A 25,000-nucleotide genomic window follows, 5' to 3' on the forward strand; every position below is an offset into this window, starting at 1 on the left:
TTGCTAGCAAACGATTATATGGTACCAAAAAAAGAATATTGATATACATATGATTCGGTAACTTTGTTGAAGAATAGTTGTTACCTTTGTCAAAAATATAGATTATTATAATACGGTAACTAATAAAAATATTTGTTACCTTAGTAAAGATACAATTTTAGTGCACAAACACGAATTCCTGGTACGTACACGTACCACGGTTTTGTACACACACATATATATATATATATATATATATATATATATATATATATATATATATATATATATATATATATATATATATATATATGGCTTATATATATTATTAGATGCCCTTAGATTCTTTATTTTAACATACCGGCTTATATATTTTATTAGGTGCCCAAAAAATGATTTATTTTTCAAATGTTTTTTAAAATGTTTTTTAAAATGCAAATGTTCTATAGTCTCTTCAATTACATATTACTAGCGTACTAACTGCTTTTCGTGCACAACACTTTTCTAAGACAATTTTACTCCTTTGAACGAATGAAGGGGCCAGTTTCAAACGGCTTTAAATTGAATTAAATAAGGAGTTTTGTCTGGACATGGCAAAACGTTCTGTTTGAGCTCCAATTCATTTCTCTTCAACCTACGCCAAACAAGGATGTTAACGGCGATAAATATCATCACCGTAACGCTGATTACTGCTAGTAACACGTAGAATCGACGTTCTGCATAAGTCAGTGTCGGGTGGTCCATCTCGGTCAATTTCATCAACCGCTTAGCCACACGTGCATTGTATGGGAGAGGTAAAGATGGAATTGTTGTCGACCACGTGAAGTTCGCGAAGTAGGCTCGTTCTCTGACGAATGTCTTGATTCCATGAACCATGTAATTCGGGGACGTACCGATACAACCATCTGCTGTAACGAAGATTTGGGAATAGGACGTGGATCCGTCCGGGCATGATACATTGAAGCCGGCCTTGTCGTATCGTATCCACGAGCCGTTGTTCAGTCTGCAATTGAACTTAATATTGTCAAAGGGATAAAGCTTTTCCAGACAATTTTCATGTGTATGGGAGAGAGCACCGTCTAGCACTATACCTAACTCGCATGAATCCATTAAGTTTTTATGGAATTCAAAGGAGTCAGCTGTACATATTTTTTTATCCATTGCATCTGAACAGTGAGTTAATTGATTTAAGTCTTTAATGACCGTATATGTTTCCTTGTCTGGGGAAATCAATACGTGTCCCGTCAAACTGGATATTACTGGATTTGAGTGATTCGTCATGAAAGTCGGAAATGGTGATATCCTGTAAGATTGCCAGGCATCGGAAGAATCAAAGGGAATTGTAATCATAATCCTGTGATTTTCAACGCTTACTGTAATTAGGCTGTAATAAAATTCTAACCTACGTGCGTCTAACAAAGGAACATAACCTAATTTCTCCCGTCCGTTCTCCACAATTAACGTTAAGTCTCTTATTGGCAACAAATGCGGTGACAGTACACCCTTAGTCGCTAACGTGATAGCTTCCACATAGTCTTTTGATTTCTCAATGAAATGTGCAATTCTATTATGTATGTGATCTATTTTTGAATCATAATACGTTAACGTTGCCAACAAATCTTGTACTTCCATAATCTGACTGATATTACTAGAAGGTTCGTTTACCAAACTCATAATTTGATTGATTGATGCTAACTGATTCCTTAGTTCTGACATAATCAATTCATTTTCATGAGTCAAGAACTCAATTTTCTTATTTTGATTAATAATCTTAAGACGATTGGAAATTCCTAAGCCTAAACTTGCAATAGAACCAAAGATGTTTAGTGCAGCAAAAATAAACGGGTTACGCTTCTCAAGATTATCGTGTCCTACTGTCCACATCAAAAGGTCACGAGCCAAAGATTCTGCCTCGTAAGTCTTATTTTACAAGTCGTCAGATAGCATCTCTGCAACTTTTAGTGTCGATGCAAGCGAACTCTCTGTATTAAAGGGAAAATGTCTTCTATGCATTTCATTTAATGAAACAGCAAACCTTGAAATGGCGCTCTTTAAGCTAGTGACGTCCTTCTTTGGGAGAAAAATAGCTTGCATACGCACTTCAACAACTACGTTACTTGATGTAATAAAAACGTCTTCTTGTCTTTCAACTATAGTGCCATATTTAAAATCTATACTTTTAGTTTTAGAGCTCATCCCACACGAGAAAAATGTCTGAGCGAACAATATCACTCTTAACAAAAAAAAATTCTTCTTGGAAACCTGTAATGAGAAAAATATATGTAATTACTCCTGTATTAAGAAGAAAAACTTTTAACATATAATGTTCACAAAAATAAAAAAAAATAAAAATCTTTCCCTCACTTCTTTCCCTCTTATTTTAATTTCTTATGTGAGCCAATGGTACAATTCTCTCAGCAGTGGGTTGGGATACATTTTGAACTCTAAACCTATTGGCCATTAATGTTTCGAAAATGTTAAATGGGCCTTCAAACTTAGGTGTTAGTTTATAATTGAGTCCTTTACGTACATTTATCTGTATGTATACATTATCACCCACGTTATATGTTTTAGTTGGCTTCGCTATTTTATCATGATTCCTTTTCATTATGATTTGTGATTCTTCTAAATTCTTTCGAAGGATATCAAAACGACTTTTGCTTGCATTTATATATTCTTGTAAAGGATATGATAAATTAGTTGTAGGCGTTAATACATGGAAAGGCGTTTTAACTGGGGTACCATACAATGCCTCGTGCGGTGACATTTTAATTGATATATGATATGAATGATTCAGAGTACTCAGTACCGCAGGTATTGCAATATCCCAGTTGGGGTCTGATCCCCCTAGTGGTACTCTTAATATATTTAAAACCTTCCTATTCGCTCTTTCCACTAGCCCATTCGACTGTGGGCGATATATCATGGTATTTATTTTTTTATCCATTTCAGTTTTAAGCAGTGAAGTGTAGTTATCACGAGTCGATCATCCATTATTGCTGGGGTGAGTTGTTTGCTAATCTTTAATTTTCTTTCATTTAAGGAAACTGTGTTCAACTTCGAATTCTCGTCTAGTGAATTAACAATAGCTAGCCCTTCCTTGTCTATTACTGCATACTTACTTTCGGAAGTTCTCAGTTTTCGAGAATAAAAAGCTATCGGGAAAAATTGTTTTTCATATTGCTGAAGCAGTACCCCACCTACTCCTAAGTCTGAGGCGTCTGTTACAATGAAGAATTCCTTACCGAAGTCAGGAAATTTTAAGATAGGAGAACTACACAGTTCATCTTTCAAGGTATTAAACGCCTGTTGATGCTGCTCAGACCCTATGAAATCTACGCCCTTCTTCGTAAGATCAGTTAATAATAGCCGCTCCGGCTATTATTGAATAATTGCGTATAAAACGCCTGTAATATCCACTACAACCCAAAAATTGCTGTATTCCCTTGACATTAGTAGGTATCGGAGAGTTACGGATAGCCGACACCTTATCATGGACTACTTTAAGACCTTGACTTGACACCGTAAAACCCAAATAGACTAATTCTGTTTTGAAAATTCACACTTACTAATCTTTACCCTTAAGTTATATTGTCTTAGTCTCTGTAGTACTAGTTCTAATTTACGTAGATGTTCTTCTAAGGTATTGGAAAAGATTACAAGGTCGTCCATATAGGCATGCAATATATCCCCTAGCAAGTCTCCAAACCCTATGTTAATCATTCTTGTAAATGTTATGGGAGCACAACGTAAACCAAAGGGCATCCGTAAAAATTCATAAGGTCCCCTGGCTGAGCTGAAGGCTGTGTATGGGATACTATTTTCTTCTAATGATATCTGGTGAAAGCCTTCAAGTAAGTCCAAACTGGTAAAATATTTATTCTGACCTAACAAAGATAAAATACCGTCAGTACATGGCACTGGGAATCGATCAGGGATCGTCTCCTCATTTAGGCAATGGAAATCTATGCAGATACTCCATGTTTGATCTTTTTTCGGTACAACTATTAATGAAAAATTATAAGGGCTGTTCGATTTCCTAATGACTCCTTCTTCTAGCATTTTACCTACTTCATCATTTATTTCATTCTGGAATTTCATAGGGAATCTGTACGAGGGTACATAGATAATTTTCTGCTTGTCCTTTAACCTTATTTGATGCTCGATCACATCTGTTTTTCCTAAGGATCCATCCGTAGTGGAAAAAACATCGTGATACTCAGTTAAAAGTTCAAAAATTTTCTGCTGAATTTCTTCTTCTTGAATGTCTTTATTGATTTTATTTTTAATAGATTGCAAAAGGGATTCATCCGCAACTGATTGAGCGTGATTAATTTCACCAACGGTAAGAATACAATGTTTATAAACTTCTACATCCAAGATATGTTGATTTTTGTGAATTACTAAAGTGGTATTTAAATGATTACAGACTTCAATACTACATTGTTGATGTGATCCTACTGTATAAATAGCTTGTGTGACGGACAATCCGTTAGTTTTCAAAGTGTCAGAAAGGATTAATATTTCAGATCCCGGTAATGTTTTCTTTACTTGCACTATTAAATTTGAAGGTACGTTCAGCTCGATAGATTACGTGCAAGATGATATTACGGGTGAACGAGAATTCTGTTGGGTCGCGTATATTATTTCTTTATTAGTGAGACAAGTTATTGGTTCTTCAACATATGTCACTGTTTTATTTGTCGTCTCCTTTTTATCCGAAACTGATTTTAAGGTATTAGAAGACTTATAGAATTTTCCTTTGATATACACCCCGTGCTTGGCAGGGGCTAAGATGATGTTTTGTTTGCCCATAGATGGGTATCCTATAATTACAGCTGGATACATATCAATGTTTTGTACAACAACAAATGTATTGGCAAACGTGCGCTTACCGACCTTGAACTGAACATGAGTTACGCCTATTACACTTAATTCATTATTTCCTATACCCGAGAGTCTTACTCCGGACTTTTCTATTGGGAAGTTCGAAAACAACAAATGATGTGTCCTCAAATCCATGATATTACGTGGACTACCAGAGTCAAAATATAATGTAAATGATCTGTGTTCTAAATTTACAGCATATAATGTTGGTCGTAACTCATTTTGGCTTATTATTATATGAATTCGTTGTAAATCTACGGGAGCATGCACTGATTTATTTAATTCAGCCATGTGTTTCATAGGAAAATCTATTGCCTCACAATGATCTGATAAAACATTAAATTGATTATTCAATACTACTGATGTTGACATGAATGACCTTGACCCAACATCACTCTCTTCCCCACTGGAGTTAATTATGTAGTATTTCCTTTGCTCTGCACATTCTGAAAATTAGTCTGACCTTACGAGGTCTGGTTTAACGACCCAGGATCAGCGTTATTCGAAGAACTGTGTTTGTTTTGGATTCTGAACTACATTGACGTTTGGCTGTTTCTTCTTATTGAAATGAGGATTTTTCTTTTTATTTCCATATGGAACTGACTGTGGAATTGTCTGTGTATTTCTAGGATTCTGTTGTGTCTTACACGAGTAGCACTGACTATATGAATGAGTCGAACTATTATGTAACGAACAGAATCTTGTTCAGCAGTCCGCAATCAAGTGAGCTTGACGTTTGCAATTATAACACGTCATTCCTGCAACTTGACTATTATTAACTATGTTTACTTGTTATGGCTTTGTTTCATTTTTTGCAAAAACTTGGGTAAACACGGGATCAAGATCAGGACACTTAGACATATGTTTCTTTATCTGTTTATATACATCCAATTCCGTACTTGCTGGCATTAACTTTTTATCAAAACACCGCACTAAAGCTTCAGGCAACATAAGTGTCATGCAAGTTAAATACATTGATCGTAAGAAATCTTTCACGGAGATGTTATCTCTAGTAACCCAAGTGGAATTACCTAAAATATCTTGATATTCGTTAAGCCTATCGGCTATGAGAGCTGCTCTCTCAATAACATTAAGCCGAGTCATAGTGGCTTGATTAAGTGTATTCCTTAATGTTAAAACTACATCTAAGGCTTCCTCACCCCCATAGACCGCACGTAGCCTAACTTTGAAATCATCCCAGGTAACTGCTTGAAATGAAACACCCCTCAAATACGCACTCGCTTCTCCTTTAGAAAAGTCTATAAAACTTTTAGCTTCTTGTAATTGTACAAACAGGTCTATAGTCTGTTTAGCATTTAAATGGACATCGACGGATGAAATCTATGACTCCACATTCTGAGGCAAGAACCCATTAACCCAGCCTTGAAAAGGAAGGATTGCAGAGCGAGCATTTACTAGTGTCACAATGGGAGGGGGGTTACCATGTCCTGGGGTTGGATTACTCGGTCCAGGGGTGGGGCTCAAAGGGGGCGTCATGTTTACTGTATTTCTTTTTCTATCTCTACGACTCCTTGCTATCCTATCAAAATATCTATATGAATACAGACGTCTACTGCGTAAACGCATAAGCACTAAATGATAAAGATTATAACAAAATCCCCCAAAACAATGATACTAATACAAAGATATTTCCCGAGAACTTCTGAAAGAAAACGGAATACAAAGATATTTCCCGAGAACTTCTGAAAGAAAACAGAATACAAAGATATTTTCCGAGAACTTCTGAAAGAAAACGGAATACAAAGATATTTCCCGAGAACTTCTGAAAGAAAACAGAATTAGCACAGAGAGAAAAAAAAATTCTAGACGAGAATTCGAAGTTGAACACAGTTTCCTTAAATGAAAGAAAATTAAAGATTAGCAAAAACTCACCCCAGCAATAATGGATGATCGACTCGTGATAACTACACTTCACTGCTCAAAACTGAAATGAATAAAGAAAATGTACTTAGCTTCGGTTTATATGGGCGAAGGGTGATGTCGTTATTTCCTCTCTCTCTCACTTGGATTGTTTCTTCTTATTGATGTTTGGGTGAATGTTTTCGGTCTGATTTCCGTTGAATGTAGTGCTTCCTGGATATGTTTCTTCAATGTTTAGTAAACGTTGAATGTCAGTCCTTGGTTTTCTTAGGATGTTGATTGAAGATCCAGTTCCTCAGTTTGTATAACATTTATTTGTTGGTATTAAATGTTTTCATTTCTTCGGTGGACTTTGATACTTAGTCAAAATTGTAGATTCATTACTGTTGATTTCTTGAAGATCTTTCTCTGGTTCTTAGAGTATTATTCACTGGTTCTTGAAGATCTTTCTCTGGTTCTTAGAGTTTTATTTGCTGGTTCTTGAAGATCTTTCTCTGGTTCTCAGAGTTTTACCGCTGCCACCATTTATTGGTGTGCTACTGTTACTAACACACATTTGGGTTCTCTTCAAATGTCATCTTCAATGTGTTATAGATTAGATTTGGTATGTTACATCTTCAAGTAAAGTCTAGGTAAGTTAACTTTAAAATAGTTTATTCTTTAAAAACAGTATTAACATCTCCATCACAGAAGTATAGATGGTTTGGTCGGATGACCATTCCGTTTGACATCTCAAAGTGAACTGCTACAAATATCCATATTCACGTTAAAGTTTATTTAGTTATCTCAGCACTTAAGGATTTATAGTAAACACAACATTAATACCGGAAGGTACTTATTCCATTCTCATAGACAACTCTTTCTCACGGGCTTGGTTGTGTTTACTCTTCATGAAAAATGATACATTGCTGAGGTTTGGCATTCGCATCCTGCTTATGATATAACTATGGCATTTCTCACACTTCTCTTACTTCCACAGTGACCTGTAGGTCATGTGCTTTAAACAAGTAATATTTATATATATATATATATATATACGCACACACACACACACACATATATATATATATATATACATATATATATATATATATATATATGTATATATATATATATATATATATACAGTGGTACCTCTACATACGAATTTAATTTATTCCACAACCGACTTCTGGTGTAGAAAATGTTCGGATGTAGAAACGAATTTTCCCATAAGAATACATGGTAATTCATTTAATTCGTTCCTCAGCCTAAAAACTCATAATAAATCCTTAATAAATGGCTACACATAATTACACATAACAATAACATAACTGCATAATATGAAAGAAGCATGTAAAAAAGATAATTATAAAGAAATAATAAATAAAAAATGTGTTTTATTGCCACTTTACCTTACAGACAGGCCAACGCAGGTGTAGGATTTGCTACGCCAGGAGGAGACGGACGATCGGCGAGAAGGTAGACATGGTGTTAACATGTTCTTTAAATAAATACTCTCTCTCTCTCTCTCTCTCTCTCTCTCTCTCTCTCTTTCTCTCTCTCTCTCTCTCTCTCTCTCTCTCTTGTTCTTCTTCATTGTTAGTGTTAGAGACGTCTATTAATTTTTTCTGAGAGAGAGAGAGCGAGAGAGAGAGAGAGAGAGAGAGAGAGAGAGATTAAACAAAAATGAGAGATTAAACAAAAATAAAATGTGTTGTGTACATATGATTTTTAACAGCGTTGACGAGTTGAAAGACAGTTAAATGTAACTAGAAAAGCAATATCAGCGAATCTGAATTCCTTTATTAACTAAAACAAATATTGATACAAACACACTCGTGTGCGTATGCGCAAACACACACACACGCACGAGGAGACACGATCGGCGAGGAAGTAGAGATGGTGACTGCGATAACATACCCTAACTTACATTACGGAAATTTTAATCTAACTTTTATTTTTATATTTCATATTTTTTACATTTTTTTTCTTTTGATTTTTTATTTTCATCACTTTTAGTGACGAGTATGTTATCGCAGTCACCATCTCTACCTCCTCCCCGACCGTCTCTCTTACTGCGTAGCAATTCTTGCACCTGTGTGTGTGTGTTTGTGCATACGCACACGAGTGTGTTTGTATAAATATTTGTTTAAGTTAATAAAGGAATTCAGATTAGCTGTTATACTTTCTTAGTTACATTTAACCCTGGATAGGTACGGTGGGTCGTTTGCGACCCCGAGCGTCAAAAAAAAACAGGTTTTTCTCACGTGACTCACCCCTGTGACTGAATTTGTGGGTGATCGACCTGCAGGAGGTGTCTCCCCTACACGCTCTAGTAGTGTCCAGATGTGCATTGCTGTAGCTGTACTCCTTCCCCGATTTCTGAGACGCGTCAGGGTCGTTCGCGTCCGAGTTTACCCTTCTGAGGTAGTTTGCATAATTATCAAAGTTATTACGTATTATGAAATTGTTGTAGAATGGTGCAACTTGTATAGGTTATCAGTTGTGGAAAGTCTTGGTGGATTGTTTGGCTACCATGTGCATGTTTTTTTTTTTAGTTAAAATGTCGTTCAACACCACGAGGACCATTTTACCGCGAGTGCCCCTTTTTCATTTTTTTTCATTTTTTGCCAAGTCATTTTTCCGTAAGATATTGCCAAATAGTGTCGTAAAACTTTTGCTTGTTTAGTGTTGGAAAGTGTGTCTAGATGATCTGGCTACCCATGCATGACTTTGTTTTTGTCAGATACGACGTAGTTATTGGTATATTGGGTATTTAACTGCGGTTACCAATTTCTGTTTTTTTTTTCAATATTTGTAAAAATTACTACGTAGTAAGGAATTGCCGTATATTATTCATTTTTTTTTTCATGTTTATGTGTTAGAAAGTGTGCCTTGATGGTTGGGCTAACACGTGCATGTCTTTTTTTTTATCTGAGATGTCGTATATTAGAATGTCGGGCATTTTACCGCGAGTGTCCCTTTTTAATTTTTTTTAATTTTTTTGCCAAGTCATTTTTCCGTAAGATATTGCGAAATGGTGTCGTAAAACTTTTGCTTTTTTAATGTTGGAAAGTGTGTCTAGATGATCTGGCTACCCATGCGTGATTTTGTTTTTGTCAGATACGACGTAGTTATTGGTATATTGGGTATTTAACTGCGGTTGCCAATTTCTGTTTTTTTTTCAATATTTGTAAAAATTTACTACGTAGTAAGGAATTGCCGTATATTATTGATTTTTTTTTCATGTTTATGTGTTAAAAAGTGTGCCTTGATGGTTGGGCTAACACGTGCATGTCTTTTTTTTTTATCTGAGATGCCGTATATTAGAATGTTGGGCATTTTTCCGCGAGTGCCCCTTTTTATTTGTTTTGCATTTTTTTGCTTAGTCATGATACCGTAAGGAATTGGCAAGTAGTGTCGCAAAACTTATATTTTTATAGTGTTGGAAAGTGTTTCTAGATGATCTGGCTACCCATGCCTATTTTTTTTTTTAGCCAGATATGGCGTATATATAAGTATGTGTTCGATTTTCCTGTCATTGCCATTTTTTCGTTTTTTCCCATTTCTTTCAAAATTACTACGTACTAAGGAACTATCACAGAGTAATATTTCATTTATATGTTTATTTGTCGGAAAATATGCCTTGATGGTTTGCCTAGCACGTGGCTGAATTTTTTTTTTCTGAAATGCCGTATATTAGAATGGCCATTTTTCCACGAGTGCCCCTTTTTATTTGTTTTGCATTTTTTTGCTTAGTCATGTTACCGTAAGGAATTGGCAAGTAGTGTCGCAAAACTTATATTTTTATAGTGTTGGAAAGTGTTTCTAGATGATCTGGCTACCCATGCCTATCTTTTTTTTAGCCAGATATGGCGTATATATAGGTATGTGTTCGATTTTCCGGTGATTTCCATTTTTTCGTTTTTTCCCAATTCTTTCAAAATTACTACGTACTAAGGAACTATCACAGAGTAATGATTCCTCTAGATGTTTATTTGTCGGAAAATTTTGTTTACTTTTTTTTTGATTGAATATCATCAAATTTTTTTAGCTAAAATATTGTTTTACATTTTTTTTTTCGATTTTATTTCCCTTCAAAAAAATTTTTTTGGGTCAGAATTTTAATTTTATAGTCGTAAAATAATCGACAATTATCCAGCAACCCACCATACAATTTTTATGCATATCCAATAATAATTATATTAGTAAATAACACCTTGAAATTGACATACCCTTCCTACATTTCAAGTGGCAGATTAGGGAGTCTGAGTCAGTGTGGTTGGCGGCCATTTTGTGGACATATCCGAAGCGTAAGCTGCCCTATCTATATATATTCTTGTTCCCTATAGAATTTGTGATATTTTGGTATATTTTTACCTGCATAAATATCATATTATATATTAAAATATATGTATTTTTTTACGAAATTTCCAAGTACTCAAAAAATTACCTTTAGATATGGCCCCTGATATAAATGTAATTTACAAAATAATGAAGATTTTTTTACATATTTCTATTTTAGGATAACATATGTTTATTCCCTAAAAAAATTAGCCACTTCCTATTTCATTTGGGTACCCAAAAAAATTCATGAAATTTGGACAATTTTTTTTGGCCAAAAAAAGTTACCCTTTTTTTCTCATTTCAGATCTTCACCTCCATGGGTCTGACTTCATCCAAAATACATCAAGATGTGTCCTAAACATTCAAGAATCAATTCCTAAAAGGATTTGTGTATATATGTATAAACTTTTTTTTTATGAATTTTTATGTCAGGTTTTTTTTTTCTACTTAATTTTTTAAAATATTTATAATAAATAGTTTTTCTGCAGATGAGTAGTATTTATCTTTACAGTTGTTTTAAGCATTCATTGAAGTTTTTTTTGGCAAAAGAAAAAAGGAGGTTACTGCAAAAACTGATTTTTCAAGAATTTTTCTTGCCGTCGGGGTCGTTCGCGTCCGAGTATACCCTTAAAGGGGTGTCCGAGGACCGTACCTATCCAGGGTTAATTGTTTTTCAACTCGTTGACGCTGTTAAAAATCATAGGTACTCTAAACACATTTTTGTTTAATCTCTCTCTCTCTCTCTCTCTCTCTCTCTCGGAAAAAAAATAATAGACGTATCTAACACTATAACAGCGAAGAACGAGAGAGAGAGAGAGAGAGAGATTTTATTTAAAGAACATGTTAATGCTATGTTTAGAGAGAAACAGAAAAAGAGAGAAGTCTCATTTAAAAGAGCTTGTTAATGCTATCTTGGTTTTCTTTGCTTCACTTTTTTCTTTCTTTCTGTTCATCACGCTGGCCCTTTTCACAAATGATAGTTTCCAACAATATCTTTGTCCTTTATCCCTTTCAACAAAAGGTGTTCTATCTCTTCCAGGGTATTGCTATGATGTCTTGTAATAATGGTGATCCCCTTCGATAGTTATTTGCTTTAATGGCTGCCTTCAGCTTGATGATCCTCGAGATCATATGCCTATTCCAGCCATATTGTTTAGTCATACAGTATCACTCACATGCACACTGCTCTCATGTTTTTCTATAATTTCTTGCATCAATTCTAATGAAAGAATTGCCTTCTTCCTGTACTGAAACTTATCTTCTTAGGCACCATGATTATATGTAAAATCAAAAAGGAAATGTGAGAAAAGGAAGAAAATAAGCACTGTTAATAACAGACCAAACAGAGGACAACCACACGATACACACAAGAACAGAGAACTGAGCACTCGACGCTCAATGGGGTAATGTTTACTTCAAATGTTGGAGCAACACTTCGGATGTCGAGGCAGAAATTTGGTCGAATTTTACTTCGTGTGTTGGAAAATTCGTATGTTGGGACATTCGCATGTAGAGGTACCACTGTATATATATATATATATATATACATGCACACGAATATATATATATATATATATATATTTATATACATGCACACGAATATATATATATATATATATATACTTATATGTAAGTATATATATATATAAACATATATGTATATATATATATATATACATATATATATATTATATACATACATACATACATACATATATATATATATATGTGTGTGTGTGTATATATATATATATATGTGTGTGTGTGTATATATATATATATATATGTATATATATATATATATATATATGTATATATATATATATATATAAATATATATACATATATATATATATATATATATATTATTATTATTATTATTATTATTATTATTATTATTATTATTATTATTACGGCTGGAGAATTACTTAAACTCCAGAGCTCCAAACTCACCTGTTTGTTTTTACATAAATCTGTTACACTTGAAAATCAATAACCGAGCTCTGCGAAAATTATGCAACTTCCAGACGGCGATATATATGAACACTGAATATCCAAAGGTCTCTTACTTATCACTCAAAACAAAACTGGGTGATTATTTTTTTAAGAACTATTAAAAAACCAATCTCTTACTTTGATTATTAGTAAGGGATTACGAACAAGCACTATTATGAAATATTGGTGATCATAATAATACGCTCTTTATAAAATTAATATATTCTATATAAAGTTACAATAATAATACAAAAAGAACTAACACGAAAATTGAATTATTCGAAATATTAAATCTGAACAAAATCTTAGACTAAGACAAGAAAATATTACTTTTTGAAAATTATATAATGACTTGTTTCACTGCAAATTAATTTATGAAAATATTCAATTTTGATAATAAATGAAAATAGTTAACACTTTAACGCTAATGATTAAACACTAAATGGAATTTTCATAAATGTGACTGTTAACTTACGTCTTTTTGGATCACACGACGTAACCGAACAATTAAGCCAAAATAAATACACTTCCCTGTTTATCCTAAACTCACACGGTCAGTTACAAAATTTTATGTTATACAAGTACTTACATTAACACAATACACTTGAAATATTAATCAATGGATTCATCAACATTTGAACACACGTTTGAGAGGGCACACCCTTGATGCACTTGAGAGGGCATACGAACTTTGGCTCTTTCAAAGGACAGGGTGGATCTCTTCTGCTGCTTACACATTCCTGGGAGCTAAATAAATGGACTTATATTAATTCCGGAATCTTCCAGTCGAGCCTACTGGAAGCATGAGGAGACGCTTACAACACCAAAGTTGCCAACTAGTCAAGTAGTAGACAAGTTCCAACGTTCATGGCAATGCAACTCTCTCTCAACTATCTTCACCCACCTACTCCTCGAAACAATAAAAAAAGAGAAAATCTATTTCGAGAATTTTCATGCACATTCTAACCACGTGGAAATAAAAACATGATGTAAGCCCTCGTTTTCATACCTCATATGGGTCATACAGCATAACCAAACGAGGTTACATAAGGCTTCATAGCAAAATATGTGAAATAAAGTTAATTCTTAAAGATATTGTAAATTTACATGCACTAAATTCAAACGAGAACTACAGTTAAATGATTGATGAAAGCGTTATGTAATTTACACACCTTTACTTGAACCTACATGAGAAGAGCTCGCATGCAAATATCCCTCAAATACACAAATGAAATACATTAATAAAATATTTACTCTATACTAGACCAATTTTGTGAGATAGCTCCCCAAAAAACATTATTCATTCCAGGCCTGAATCTACCGATTCAGCCCGAGATAAATAATCTTCAACCACATTATCTTTACCTGATATATGCTTTATATACATTACAGTTGCAAACATAATGACCACCTAGTTACCCATTGATTATTATTCTTCATCTTATTAACAAAAGTTTAACTTCGAATTCGCTTATAAATAGGAGTAGGCTTGTTGATGCTTCTTCAGCTTCGACGACATAAAACAAACAGGGTGAAGAATTCCTTCGTTGTCTTCTTGTAATAAGACAGCTCCATCGCATTATCCGACACATCCACTTGGATAAGGAATATCTTATTGAGATCAGGTGCTCTCAGTATCAGTTTCAAAGTTAATATGGCCTTTATTCTGTCAAAGGATTCCTGGCACTCTCTGGTCCATACAAATCTTTTCTTGGGGATAGTTAAATCAGTCAAGGGAGCAACTACAGCCGAAAAGTTTTTGCAAAAACGTCGGTAGAATCCTACCATCCTTAAAAATCGTTGTAATTGCCTCTTCGTTGTTGGAGGTGAGGCTTTCCTTATTCCTTTGACATTATCAGATACCGGGGTAATTTGTCCTCTTCCGACTTTAAATCCCAAGTATAAAACTTGCTTTTCCAAATTTGCTTTTCTCCAGGTTAATCATCAGGTGTACTACTCGCAGCTTTTGAAATACCTTTTTCAGGATTCAGAGTTGTTCTTCTCAGAGCAATGAATATATCAAAATATCATCAAGATCTACGCCTACTGTTTCAATCGATCCTAGAAGGTTATCCATCACTCGCTGAAAGGTAGCGGTGGCGTTTATTAGACCAACTGCCATGACATATTGATATAACCCAAATGGGGTTATGAGAGCTGAAAAAAATCTTTGCTTCGTCATCCAAAGGAGTTTGATAATATCCTTTAAACAAGTTGATTTTGGAGATGAACCTCGCTTGTCTGATATTGTCGAGTAGTTGGTCTATTAGCAGCAATGGATAAGTATCGTCCCCACAGATCAACTTTCGGTAGTCCGTACACATCCTGAAAGATCTATCTAGTTTTTTCATGAGCAAGTATGAAGAACCGTAAGGGCTAGCACTTTGTTCGGCTAATCTGTTTTGTAACAAATAGTCCACTTCTCTTCTCATGACTTCTCAGTGATACGGCGACAGTCGATAAGCTCGTTGTTTGAATGGTCTTTCCGTGATTTTAAGGTATATCTGCTGCTTCGTCAAATTGGTTCGTTTCCAAACGTCTGAGACAATTTCAGGGAATCTTTTAATCGATTGGCTTAAAACCTCTTGCTGTTCCTGGTTCAAAGAAGTTGATTTCTCTTCAAAGTTCCGAAGGATAGAGGAATTACTCACTTTGCTTAATTCATATCCGTCGTCGTCTTCTGTGGATGGTATGGTTTACGCCATACACAGCTGTGAAGCTTTGGTCTCGTTTCCACTTAAATATGTTTTCAGTAGGTTAATGTGTACTTTCCTTTGACCTTTCCTTCTTCCTCGGGTTTCAATGATTTAGGTCATTTAACTGATCTTCTCCAAAATATTGAATTGCCCTTGGAACTTCTTGGTGAGTGGGAATATCTTTATCTGTAAGAAAACTGACACCTGTTGTCCTAATGCAAACTGTCTGTCCTTACTTTTAATATCAAACCTTTTCTTCCTTTTTCTTTGGGTCGTTTTCAGGTTTTCCAGGGTAAATTTCCTTATCTCTCCAATCCTTTTCCTCAAATTCTTGACATATTCTCCATACATTTTCTCTCGATCCTTCCATTTTTCTGCCATCATTTTAATTGGTCATCGTACTTCTCGTCCAAACATCATTTCATTCGGGCTACATCCCATGCTTTCTTAATAAGTATTGCGTACCTCAAATAACATTAACGGTAGTCGGATTATTTCCGGTTTTGTTGCAGTACTTTATCAACATACTTTTCAGGGTTTGATGAAATCTCTCTAATGCACCTTGGGTCTCCGGGTAATAAGCAGTGGATAATTTTTATTTCACATCCAACAGTTTCATGACATCCTGTAACAATTTTGACATGAAATTTGTACCTTGGTCACTCTGAACGATTTTCGGAATACTTAACTTAGTTAAAATTCTATTAACTTCTTGGCTATAACTTTGGCACTGATGCTCCTGACAGGTATGGCTTCTGGGTATCTTGTCACTGGACACATCTTGCTGAAGGGTTCTCCTCGCACTTCAATCAGGTGTAAGGGAGCTTTCTTGATGTACTTGTTAGGCTCTCTAGCAATATAACAAACGTGACATGCATGGCAAAATTAGCTTATATCATTATGCATACCATGCCAGAAAAAGGTTTTTCATAATCTTCTCCGTTGGCTTCCTTATTCCAATGTGTGCCATCTAGTGCGCTGCGGCGATCACCTGCGTTCTCCTCAATGGCAAAGGAATCAATATCTGACGGTATATCCCCCATTCAGCATTCCCAGGAATCTTGGCGGGTCTATACTTCCTCATAAGCAACCCATCCTCAATATAATAACAGGTGGGAAACTACTGCACTTCCGACTCATTCACCACACGATACAATACTCTGTTAACGTCCCACCCTATCCTACTTCTAATTCTGAGTCCTCTATTTCTTCCAAGTCCATTTCTTCCCTGTCTTCCTGTTCATTCTTCTGTCATTCCTCTTTTCTCAGGCGCACTTGGGAGTTCTCCTGTTGCTTACCGTCAAGATAATGCTCTTCTTCAAAAAATAAATCCTTAAAGTTCATCATTTCTACGGCTTCTATTTCTTCTTTTGCAGCCGCTTTCTTTGTCATACTCCTAGTCGTCACACAACTACGAAACAGATACAGGTAGCCCTTCTCGAGTTCAGTCATAGGACTATGTTTCAATGGTTTCTCTGTTACCATGGGGTAAGGCACAAACGGTGCTCCACCAACCTTATTCCCCACAGGACTTCTACACCTTCGACCGCCAATGAATCCTTTACCGTAAAATTGAAATGGCCTGTCACCAACTTGCATGACGGTTTCAAACGGCAAATAGAGGTTACTTTTTCACCTCCTATTCCGTTCAAAGTAACCGAGTCTCCTGTGAGAGACTGTTCCACCAATGGGTGTACACCTCATGTCACTACACTATGGTTATAACCTGTGTCCCGCAATATCTTGACCGGGATCTGCTTATTTCCATCTATTGCGGCTAACATACCTTCGTAAATATAAGGCTTAAAAGCATCCAAGCTTTTTGGGGTTGTCCTGTTCGTTGTGTAAATGCTAGCTGTCTTATTTTCCTCACTGTCCTTTCTCATTTGTCTTTTCGTCTTTGCATTCTGTGAGGTTGAATTATTCTTAACCACTGCTTTCAGTTACTTCGATCAACATTCCTTGCTGATATGGACTTTCTTGCAACACTTACAACAGACAATATTAACCTTCTGCGCGTCTTTCACGATAAATGAAGAAGAACGATTCACGATTGTTGCTGTTGGACTATTACATTCTGCTTTGGAGCAGAGCTAGTGGTACTTCCGCTGTAACTATTGAACATAGTTATTACTGAACTGGTTTCAATGTTTCAACGAATACTTAATACTTGGTCGGAACGATGGTTGAGACTTCATACACGAGCAGGGTTTACGACTGATGATATTATAATATTCACTCAGCGAAGCGGCATTATCAAGTTTCTTTACCTCTCTCTCTCTCTCAAGTATGTTCGAATATGTTCAAAATTTCCTCATAAATACTGTTTCAGCACTATCAATTCTTCTAAATCAGCCATCTCTCTCACGTTAACAGCTTTTATCCATCTCTGAAAACATTGTCGTACCTGATACGCGAAATCCAGGAAAGTAATATTCTCGTCCTTCCACAAACTTTGGATATTTTCCTTGTAATATTCAGAGGTCACCTGATACACTTGCAGCACGCACATCTTTACTTCTTGATACTCCTTTCTCTGGTCCTGAGACAAGGAAAGATATGCACTACGTCCTTTTTCAATCAAGACTCTCTGAAATAATATAGACCATTTATCTTCTGGCCATTCCATCGTCGATCCGACCGTCTCAAAATGATCGAAGAATTTGTCGGGAGCTTATTCTGTGAATTTTGGAATTAACCTCTGGGCGATCGTCACATTAAACAGGGGATCGTGCAAAGCAGGGTCCATCTCTCTCTGCGTTGCTGACCTTGCACAAGCATTCAACAGTTCCAATTCCCATGCGTGTCTCGCTTCTTCTGTCTCTCTTTCTTCCCATCTTCACTCTCTTTCTTCTTGTCTTGCAATTTCTCTTGCTTCCATTTCCCTAGCATGTTTTGAAATTTGTCTGGACTCTTCTCTCTCTCTCTTTCTTCTTGTTCTCTCTCTCTCTTTCTTCCCATCTTGCAATTTCTCTTGCCTTTTCTCTCTCTCTTTCTTCCAGTTCAACCATCATCTTGAACTCTATCCAATTCTCTTCCGCTGCAATTCGTCGAATTTTGGCCTCTACATTCCATTCTGCTTTAATGCCTTCAGTTCCTAGATCAACTGATCCTTGCTTCGCTACGAATTCTATTTCAGCATTCTCCAAAAGTTTGCAATCTGCTACTATATCTCCTTCTGACAACTTTCCTTAGTTTGTCAACTCCTCTAAGGCTAGATACTTGATTTGGTCTTTAATTATTCCACTCATCGCATCCACCACATGCCATTAAAATAGAGAGCCACTGAACTTTAGTTACATTTCCTTCTGACAATTGGGGTTTTCAAAAACTCTTTGATATTTAGTTGGGCCATCTTGTACTTTACAAAAATTATACCTCTCCAAAAAATATATCCTAACAATACATGGAATGCTATTAACACTAAACTATTCAAAACTTTAATGGAAGCATGGCCTTGTTATCACCAATATTTAAAACGGACTCTCTCAATCCCAAGGGTCTGGGCACCAAAAATATATATTACGGCTGGAGAATTACATAAATTCATAACCTCCAAAATCACATGTTTATTTTTACAAAAATGGGTTACACTTGAGAATTGATACTCGACCTCTGAGAAAATTATCCAGCACCCAAAGGTCTCTTACTTAACACTCATAACAAATATGGAGATTATCTTATAAAAAAAAAACTGTCAAAAAGCCAACCTCTTACTGTGATTTTTAGTAATGGATTCTACAAGCAAGCATTATTATGAAATATTGGTGATCAAAATGATAAATTCTTTACTAAAACAAACATATTCTATAAAAAGTTCACATTATAATACAAAAAGAATTAACACCAAAATTAAATTACTCAAATTATTAAATCTGAACAAAACCTTACACTAAGGCCAGAAAATGTCAATTTACAAAAATTATACAATCACGTCCTTCACTGGAAATTAATTTAAAAAAATATTAATATTGATAATAATTGAACATAGTTAACACTATAACACTCTAATGATTAAACACTAAATGGAATTTACATAAATGTAACTGTTAACTTACAGGTTTTAGGATCACACAAGGTAACCAAACAGTTAAGCCAAAATAAATACATTTCACTGTTTATCCTAAACTCACAGGTTAGTTAAAAAAAATTTATGTTATACAAGTACTTACATTAACACAATACACTTGAAATATCATTCAATGGATTCGTCAATGTTTGAACACACTACAAATGATGTATCTTGGAGAGAAATCGTTCATCACCTTTGAGAGGGCACACACTTGATGCACTTGAGAGGAGAGAAGGTGTACAAACTTTGGCTCTTTGAAAGGGACAGGCTGGATCTCTTCTGCTGCTTATGCATTTCTGGGGCTACGTAGATGGACTTACATTACATCCAGAATCTTCCAGTCTAGCCTACTGGAAGTGCAGGGGGGGGGGGGGGCAGGCTTACAACGGCAAAGTTGCCAGCTAGTCAATAGCAGACAAGTTCCAACGTTCATGACAAGGCAGCTCTGTCTCAACTATCTGTACTCACCTACTCCTCCAAACAATAAAAAAAAAAGAGTAAATCTATTTCAAGAATTTTCATGCACAATCTAACATGATGTAAGCTTTCGTTTTCATACCTCATATGGGTCATACAGCATACCCAAATGCCATTACATAAGATTTCGTAACAAAATACATAAAAGAAAAAGTTAATTCTTAAAAATAACTTTAACCCAAAGGACGTACTGGTACGTTTCACAAAACTCATCCCTTTACCCTCATGGACGTACCGGTACATCCTTGCAAAAAACTACCATTGAAATTTTTTTTTTTACATATTTTTGATAATTTTTTGAGAAACTTCAGGCATTTTCCAAGAGAATGAGACCAACCTGACCTCTCTATGACGAAAATTAAGGCTGTTAGAGCAATTTTAAAAATATATACTGCAAAATGTGCTTGAAAAAAAATAACCCCTGGGGGTTAAGGGTTGGAAATTTCCAAATACCCTGGGGGTAAAAGGGTTAATATATGCTGAATTAAAACAAAAAATATAATTAAATAAATGACGAATGTTTTATGCAATTTACATACCTTTACTTAAACCTACATGAGAGGAACTCACCTTATGAGTTGGCTATACATCTCTTAAATACACAAATGAAATATTTATTCTATATTAGACCAGCTTTGTAAGAATGTACTCTATATATATATATATATATATATATATGTGTGTGTGTGTCACGTGTGTCGCGTGTGTCGCGTGTGTTTTTGTGCCTACAAGCATTTGTAAGACTCGTATAAGGGAATACTAAATTTCAAGTAATAATCGTATAATAATAATTTTGTTATTTTGCATGCAAATTCTTGTAATCCTCCTATCGAAAAAATGCATGAAATAGTCGTTTTAAACTTACTATCAGATATCTACGTTCCACAAAACCTAGGAAATTTGATACTTTAATGGAAAAGCAAGGGTACAGCAGTGGGAAAATATCAGCACACAATCAAATGCCATCTTCTTCCTTATCAAAGAAAATCAAATAACGAAATTTTATAATTTAAGGGAAAATACAAAAGTAAATGGAAAAGCAAGGGTAAAGCAATGGGATAATATCAGAGCACAATTGAATGCTATCTTGTTTATTCCTTGGGGCATCAGGATTCTAGCGCACAGCTTATGATGTCGTTCGAGCTGGTTGTAAATTGTATATTGTCAGCTTTATTTTGATTTCTTCAATACGATTATGCTATGTTGTTTTTCTTTTTATTGTTGTATGGGTGTGTGCTTGTGTTTTGTTACACAGTTTGGATACAGTTTGGACCCATTGAGTTATGTTCCGCTTTTTGTTTATTGATAATGCTGTTTCTTATCAGCCTCTCTAATTCATTATGCTGTTTTCGGGAGTATTCACAAAACTATTTTTCTTGTTTTTGTTGATCTGTGTAAGGATTCATTTTATGCCTGTTCAAGTTCATTATTATTCTTTTACTATTATTGTCGATTATAGTAGATTGAATGAAGATAACTTTTTTAAATCGATTATTACTCTCATGCAGGCTGAAGATATTTAGGTTCGAAGCAACAAGTATCATTTGTTTTATCTAATAACAGTTGATAATTTCAATACTTAATTCACATGTTAGAATATAGCATAATCACTCAAGTTCCAATAAATATAGTTTTGTTACTGCTAACTTTTCTTAAATACAAAAAAATTAATTACATGATGCCTACTTATGATAAGAAGAAAATAAGTTTTAGATTTCTTTTCATATGAATTTTTCCTAAGAACGGTAGATTGATTTTGTTTTAATTCTATATGAAATAACTCCAAATCACTTTAAAAGGGAGTTGTTCATGAAATAGATAAAGTAAGTAAAGTAGCATTCATTATATGTCTAGGTTTTAATCACACATAGAGAAACTAATACTTGTCATGGTCAGTAAAGTAGTGAGTGACTCCCCCAGGCTTCGATCACCCTGGTAGCTTAGTCACTTTTTATGTGACACATCATGACACCTCGCGGGTACCTCGCAACACTGCATAATTAGGTCGCAAAACCACCTTGCGGCACTACAAAAGACATCATAAAACAACCTCGTGACATGTTGCGAGATCTTGTGTACTCACGTAGCAAATTGGTAAATTTTGAGGTTTTACCGCTACGAGGTGGCATGACCCCACATTGCAACAAAAAAGTGCGTAGGTGTTAGTCTACCTCTACTGCCTTAACGACCGTCAGTTTTCTCTGTCAAAACTACTTGGTTTACAAAACATGCGATAGCAACTTCCTGTTTGCAATCGGTTTGACTCTAATAACGTATGTCTCTGTCTTATTGTACTTGTTCACGAAATAAATATAATTCATCTCTCTCTCTCTCTCTCTCTCTCTCTCTCTCTCTCTCTCTCTCTCTCTCTCTCTCTCTCTCTCTCAAGTAATGAAATAAACCTATCATGATGCGTCTTTCCACAATAATTCTATCAAAAATATGTCTAACAGGTACAACACTAGAGGAAAGTTACATATACTGAAGTATTAAAATCATCTTCATCCTCATCGTCATCATCATCTCCTACGCATATTGACGCAAAAGACCTCGGTTATATTTCTCCAGTCGTCTCTATCTTGGACGTTCAATTCAATACTTCTCCATTCATCATCTCCTACTTCATGCTTCATAGTTCTCAGCCAAGTAGGCCTGGGTCTTCCAATTCTTCTAGTGCCTTGTGAAGCCCAGCTGAACGTTTGGTGAACTAATCTCTCTAGGGCAGTGCGAAAAGCGTGCCCAAGCCATCATATACCCCTCATCATGATCTCCTTCACATATGGCACTCGAGTAATCTCTCTTATAGTCTCATTTCTAATCCTGTCCTGCCATTTAACTTCCAATATCCTTCTCAGGGGTTTGCTCTCAAATCTACTAAATCTATTGGAGATTGTTTCATTGTCATACCATGACTCATGTCCATAAAATAACACCAATCTCACTAAACTGATATATAGCTTGAATTTTATATGTAATTTCAAGAGACCTCATTTCCAGATTTTATTCAACCTAGCCATTGTCTGATATGTTTTTTTTCAAGATTTCACTAAGATCTAATTCTAAAGACCCTGAGTTGGATATCATAGTTCCTAAATACTTTAATCATTCTACCTCATTAATCGTTTCTCCTTCCAATGATATTTCATCTTCCTTTACATACTCTGTTCTCATCATCTCGGTCTTTCTTCTATTTATTTCCAGCCTAACCTCGTGTGATATTTCATGCATTCTGGTAAGCAAGAATTGCAAATCCTGTGGTTTTCAGCATACTCTAAGTCAGCTAAATTCCTATCACCAATCCAGTCCAATCCTATGCTATGCTCATGAACAGACTTAATCAAATTTACATATTTAACAAGAATTCCATAATAACGCGGGACTTTCCATAAAATTGGCCGGTGTACACTATTAAAGGCTTTTTCATAGTCCACAAATGCCATCAAAAAGGGATTTTTATATTCTAAGCATTGCTGTACATGTCTCAAAATTGAAATTGGGTTAGTGCCACTTCTACCTTTTCTAAATTCTGCTTGTTCATCTCTCAGCTTTTCATCAATCTTTCTCGCCAGTCTCTTTAGAATAAGCATACTAAATATTTTCATAATAACTGACGTTAGCGTTATGCCCCTGTAATTATTGCAATTAGTCAGGTCTTCCTTTTTTGCTATTTTCAGCAACACTCCCAATTCCCATTCATCAGGCTTTTCCTCTTCATGCCACATTCTACAAAATAATCTTGTGAGTATTCTGGGAGTCACTTCATTTTCAGCAAGTATCATGTCGACAGTTATTCCATTGTATCCCGGGGTTTTCCATCTCTTTAATTTTTTTAAGATAGCTTCGACTTCAAACACATTGAATTCATTCATTGGCCCATCAGCTTCAGGTATATTCCCTTCATATGTCCTATTCATAAACTCACTAAACTGTTCCATCCAACGTTGTCTTACTTCATCTTCTGTTGCTATAACAGAGCCATCTCTCTTTTCGATGAGTATATGCTTCTTCTTCTATGCCCCAGTCGAGATTTCATTAATTATTTTATGAGCAATTCTTACACCAGAGCCACTTCCTCAATTCAAAGCTTTGTCAGCCTCATCTGCTTTACTGTCTAAATATTCTCTCCAGTCATTCCTGGCTTTTCTTTTGATCTCACTGTCAATACTGGAATACTTAGCACGCTCTACCTTGAAATTTCCATTACTTCCTCGAAAGCTTTCAACAATCAATTTCTGTCTTTGTCTTCTTTTTATAGTATCACAAGTATCATTAGATGTCCATGGCTTTCGCCTTGTAACTGCGTGTCCCAAGACCTCACCAGCAACTGACTGATATATGCTTATGATATCACACCATTCTTCATTAATTGTCTGTTTTTCGTCTCTTAAAGTCTCCAAGACTGCAAATCGATTCCTACATTCAATTGCAAATGTTTCTCTGTGCTCTTCTTATAAAAGTTCAGTTGTATCAAACCTAGGTATCCTATTTATCTTTCTATTGGGTGCTTCCAGTTTTAATTTCAGTGTAGCAATGAGGAGCTGGTGATTACCAATATCTGCACCTCTATAGCTTCTTACATTTCTCAGCGTCCTCCTTCTCGCTTTATCAATGGTGATGTGATCTATCTGATATTTGTAATTGCCACATGGTGAAGTCCATGTATAATTGTGGATGTTTTTGTGTT

The sequence above is a fragment of the Palaemon carinicauda genome, chromosome 1 (assembly GCF_036898095.1).
Source record: "Palaemon carinicauda isolate YSFRI2023 chromosome 1, ASM3689809v2, whole genome shotgun sequence".
Classification (NCBI taxonomy): Eukaryota; Metazoa; Arthropoda; class Malacostraca; order Decapoda; family Palaemonidae; genus Palaemon; species Palaemon carinicauda.